Source organism: Aristolochia californica, unplaced genomic scaffold (assembly GCF_029961685.1).
Source record: "Aristolochia californica isolate CCGP_79_NKW_82.1479 unplaced genomic scaffold, dmAriCali1.0.hap1 SCAF_1, whole genome shotgun sequence".
NCBI lineage: Eukaryota > Viridiplantae > Streptophyta > Magnoliopsida > Piperales > Aristolochiaceae > Aristolochia > Aristolochia californica.
The window spans coordinates 43,114,473-43,120,441 of record NW_027181770.1 but is presented as its reverse complement, the minus strand read 5'-3'; positions in this window follow the sequence as shown (position 1 = coordinate 43,120,441).

Here is a 5,969-nt window from a genome sequence, read left to right as displayed (position 1 = left end):
TTTAAATTTTTTTTCCGTACAAGAACAGTAAAATTTTCATTTTGTAGTGATCTATTGCCTTTTTTGTTTACGGGATTAAGGGAGAGCGAAAACTGAAAGTTTTGATTTATGAAAAAAGTGTACATCTAAAATGAAAATGCACAGTGCACAAATGTAGAGAGAGATAATTCCAAGGAGTTTCTGTAATTTTTAGGGATTGTAGGCTTTTCTTAGTTTTTATATATCAGGTTTTGCAATCATCGGGAAAAAGGGGGAGGCTGGGATTTTTAACTGAGTCTTGAATCCCAATCCATAAGTCATTTCTTAGGGTAATATAGCCCGTTACGCATGATAAATTACTTTACAATCATCCATGATCGTTGGGTCAGCTTTTTGTAGATGGGCAATATAATGGCTTGTTTGACTGGGGTGAATATCCCACCGCACGTTCACTTGAGAATTTAATGTGCGTTTGTTATTCTCTTCAAAAGCTTTGGATCCATAGGTGATTTGCATCTTTAACATGTTTAAAACATGCAAATCCATTTTTTAAGCATGTGTGGAGGAAATCTCTTTCTTATAAAATTCCAAGCTGTTGGGGTTGAACTAGTGGAAATTCCCAAACTTGGACAAAAAAACTTTTGTGTTCATTTGTGGTGTGTGAATAAATTTTCTTTACTTACATTTGTTATTGTTTTAAATTTTTTTTCCGTACAAGAACAGTAAAATTTTCATTTTGTACTGATCTATTGCCTTTTTGGTTTACGGGATGAAGGGTGAGCGAAAACTGAAAGTTTTGATTTATGAAAAAAGTGTACATCTAAAATGAAAATGCACAGTGCACAAATGTAGAGCGAGATAATTCCAAGGAGTTTCTGTAATTTTTAGGGATTGTAGGCTTTTCTTAGTTTTTATATATCAGGTTTTGCAATCATCGGGAAAAAGGGGGAGGCTGGGATTTTTAACTGAGTCTTGAATCCGAATCCATAACTCATTTCTTAGGGTAATATAGCCCGTTACGCATGATAAATCTCTTTACAATCATCCATGATCGTTGGGTCAGCTTTTTGTAGATGGGCAATATAATGGCTTGTTTGACTGGGGTGAATATCCCACCTCACGTTCACTTGAGAATTTAATGAGCGTTTGTTATTTTGTTCAAAGGCTTTGGATCCATAGGTGATTTGTATCTTTAACATGTTTAAAACATGCAAATCCATTTTTTAAGCATGTGTGGAGGAAATCTCTTTCTTATAAAATTCCAAGCCGTTGGGGTTGAACTAGTGGAAATTCCCAAACTTGGACAAAAAAACTTTTGTGTTCATTTGTGGTGTGTGAATAAATTTTCTTTACTTACATTTGTTATTGTTTTAAATTTTTTTTCCGTGCATGAACAGTAAAATTTTCATTTTGTAGTGATCTATTGCCTTTTTGGTTTACAGGATGAAGGGAGAGCGAAAACTCAAAGTTTTGATTTATGAAAAAAGTGTACATCTAAAATGAAAATACACAGTGCACAAATGTAGAGCGAGATAATTCCAAGGAGTTTCTGTAATTTTTAGGGATTGTAGGCTCTTCTCAGATTTTATATATCAGGTTTTGCAATTGTCGGGAAAAAGGGGGAGGCTGGGATTTTTAACTGAGTCTTGACTCCCAATCCATAAGTCATTTCTTAGGGTAATATAGCCCGTTACGCATGATAAATCACTTTACAGTCATCCATGATCGTTGGGTCAGCTTTTTGTAGATGGGCAAAATAATGGCTTGTTTGACTGGGGTGAATTTCCCACCGCACGTTCACTTGAGAATTTAATGAGCGTTTATTATTCTCTTCAAAAGCTTTGGATCCATACGTGATTTGCATCTTTAACATGTTTAAAACATGCAAATCCTTTTTTTAAGCATGTGTGGAGGAAATCTCTTTCTTATAAAATTCCAAGCTGTTGGGGTTGAACTAGTGGAATTTCCCAAACTTGGACAAAAAAACTTTTGTGTTCATTTGTGGTGTGTGAATAAATTTTCTTTACTTACATTTGTTATTGTTTTAAATTTTTTTTCCGTACATGAACAGTAAAATTTTCATTTTGTAGTGATCTATTGCCTTTTTGGTTTACGGGATGAAGGGAGAGCGAAAACTCAAAGTTTTGATTTATGAAAAAAGTGTACATCTAAAATGAAAATGCACAGTGCACAAATGTGGAGCAAGTTAACTCCAAGGAGTTTCTGTAATTTTTAGGGATTGTAGGCTCTTCTTAGTTTTTATTTATCAAGTTTTGCAATATTCGGGAAAAAGGGGGAGGCAGGGATTTTTAACTGAGTCTTGACTCCCAATCCATAAGTCATTTCTTAGGGTAATATAGCCCGTTACGCATGATAAATCACTTTACAATCATCCATGATCGTTGGGTCAGCTTTTTGTAGATGGGCAATATAATGGCTTGTTTGACTGGGGTGAATATCCCACCGCACGTTCACTTGAGAATTTAATGAGCGTTTGTTATTCTCTTCAAAAGCTTTGGATCCATAGGTGATTTGCATCTTTAACATGTTTAAAACATGCAAATCCTTTTTTTAAGCATGTGTGGAGGAAATCTCTTTCTTATAAAATTCCAAACTGTTGGGGTTGAACTAGTGGAATTTTCCAAACTTGGACAAAAAAACTTTTGTGTTCATTTGTGGTGTGTGAATAAATTTTCTTTACTTACATTTGTTATTGTTTTAAATTTTTTTTCCATACAAGAACAGTAAAATTTTCATTTTGCAGTGATCTATTGCCTTTTTGGTTTACGGGATGAAGGGAGAGCGAAAACTGAAAGTTTTGATTTATGAAAAAAGTGTACATCTAAAATGAAAATGCACAGTGCACAAATGTAGAGCGAGATAATTCCAAGGAGTTTCTGTAATTTTTAGGGATTGTAGGCTTTTCTTAGTTTTTATATATCAGGTTTTGCAATCGTCGGGAGAAAGGGGGAGGCAGGGATTTTTAACTGAGTCTTGAATCCGAATCCATAAGTCATTTCTTAGGGTAATATAGCCCGTTACGCATGATAAATCACTTTACAATCATCCATGATCGTTGGGTCGGCTTTTTGTAGATGGGCAATATAATGGCTTGTTTGACTGGGGTGAATATGCCACCGCACGTTCACTTGAGAATTTAATGAGCGTTTGTTATTCTGTTCAAAAGGTTTGGATCCATAGGTGATTTGCATCTTTAACATGTTTAAAACATGCAAATCCATTTTTTAAGCGTGTGTGGAGGAAATCTCTTTCTTATAAAATTCCAAGCTGTTGGGGTTGAACTAGTGGAATTTCCCAAACTTGGACAAAAAAACTTTTGTGTTCATTTGTGGTGTGTGAATAAATTTTCTTTACTTACATTTGTTATTGTTTTAAATTTTTTTTTCCGTACATGAACAGTAAAATTTTCATTTTGTAGTGATCTATTGCCTTTTTGGTTTACGAGATGAAGGGAGAGCGAAAACTCAAAGTTTTGATTTATGAAAAAAGTGTACATCTAAAATGAAAATGCACAGTGCACAAATGTAGAGCGAGATAATTCCAAGGAGTTTCTGTAATTTTTAGGGATTGTAGGCTCTTCTTAGATTTTATATATCAGGTTTTGCAATCGTCGGGAAAAAGGGGGAGGCTGGTAATTTTAACTGAGTCTTGACTCCCAATCCATAAGTCATTTCTTAGGGTAATATAGCCCGTTACGCATGATAAATCACTTTACAATCATCCATGATCGTTGGGTCAGCTTTTTGTAGATGGGCAAAATAATGGCTTGTTTGACTGGGGTGAATTTCCCATCGCACGTTCACTTGAGAATTAAATGAGCGTTTGTTATTCTCTTCAAAAGCTTTGGATCCATACGTGATTTGCATCTTTAACATGTTTAAAACATGCAAATCCTTTTTTTAAGCATGTGTGGAGGAAATCTCTTTCTTATAAAATTCCAAGCTGTTGGGATTGAACTAGTGGAATTTCCCAAACTTGGACAAAAAAACTTTTGTGTTTATTTGTGGTGTGTGAATAAATTTTCTTTACTTACATTTGTTATTGTTTTAAATTTTTTTTCCATACAAGAACTGTAAAATTTTCATTTTGTAGTGATCTATTGCCTTTTTTGTTTACGGGATGAAGGGAGAGCGAAAACTGAAAGTTTTGATTTATGAAAAAAGTGTACATCTAAAATGAAAATGCACAGTGCACAAATATAGAGCGAGATAATTCCAAGGAGTTTCTGAAATTTTTAGGGATTGTAGGCTCTTCTTAGTTTTTATATATCAGGTTTTGCAATCGTCGGGAAAAAGGGGGAGGCTGGGATTTTTAACTGAGTCTTGAATCCCAATCCATAAGTCATTTCTTAGGGTAATATAGCCCGTTACGCATGATAAATCACTTTACAATCCATGATCGTTGGGTCAGCTTTTTGTAGATGGGCAATATAATGGCTTGTTTGACTGGGGTGAATATCCCACCGCACGTTCACTTGAGAATTTAATGTGCGTTTGTTATTCTCTTCAATACCTTTGGATCCATAGGTGATTTGCATCTTTAACATGTTTAAAACATGCAAATCCTTTTTTGAAGCATGTGTGGAGGAAATCTCTTTCTTATAAAATTCCAAGCTGTTGGGGTTGAACTAGTGGAATTTCCCAAACTTGGACAAAAAAACTTTTGTGTTCATTTGTGGTGTGTGAATAAATTTTCTTTATTTACATTTGTTATTGTTTTAAATTTTTTTTCCGTACATGAACAGTAAAATTTTCATTTTGTAGTGATCTATTGCCTTTTTGGTTTACGAGATGAAGGGAGAGCGAAAACTCAAAGTTTTGATTTATGAAAAAAGTGTACATCTAAAATGAAAATGCACAGTGCACAAATGTAGAGCGAGATAATTCCAAGGAGTTTCTGTAATTTTTAGGGATTGTAGGCTCTTCTTAGATTTTATATATCAGGTTTTGCAATCGTCGGGAAAAAGGGGGAGGCTGGGATTTTTAACTGAGTCTTGACTCCCAATCCATAAGTCATTTCTTAGGGTAATATAGCCCGTTACGCATGATAAATCACTTTACAATCATCCATGATCGTTGGGTCAGCTTTTTGTAGATGGGCAAAATAATGGCTTGTTTGACTGGGGTGAATTTCCCACCGCACGTTCACTTGAGAATTAAATGAGCGTTTGTTATTCTCTTCAAAAGCTTTGGATCCATACGTGATTTGCATCTTTAACATGTTTAAAACATGCAAATCCATTTTTTAAGCATGTGTGGAGGAAATCTCTTTCTTATAAAATTCCAAGCTGTTGGGGTTGAACTAGTGGAAATTCCCAAACTTGGACAAAAAAACTTTTGTGTTCATTTGTGGTGTGTGAATAAATTTTCTTTACTTACATTTGTTATTGTTTTAAATTTTTTTTCCGTACATGAACAGTAAAATTTTCATTTTGTAGTGATCTATTGCCTTTTTGGTTTACGGGATGAAGGGAAAGCGAAAACTGAAAGTTTTGATTTATGAAAAAAGTGTACATCTAAAATGAAAATGCACAGTGCACAAATATAGAGCGAGATAATTCCAAGGAGTTTCTGAAATTTTTAGGGATTGTAGGCTCTTCTTAGTTTTTATATATCAGGTTTTGCAATCGTCGGGAAAAAGGGGGAGGCTGGGATTTTTAACTGAGTCTTGAATCCCAATCCATAAGTCATTTCTTAGGGTAATATAGCCCGTTACGCATGATAAATCACTTTACAATCATCCATGATCGTTGGGTCAGCTTTTTGTAGATAGGCAATATAATGGCTTGTTTGACTGCGGTGAATATCCCACCGCACGTTCACTTGAGAATTTAATGAGCGTTTGTTATTTTCTTCAAAAGCTTTGGATCCATACGTGATTTTCATCTTTAACATGTTTAAAACATGCAAATCCATTTTTTAAGCATGTGTGGAGGAAATCTCTTTCTTATAAAATTCCAAGCCGTTGGG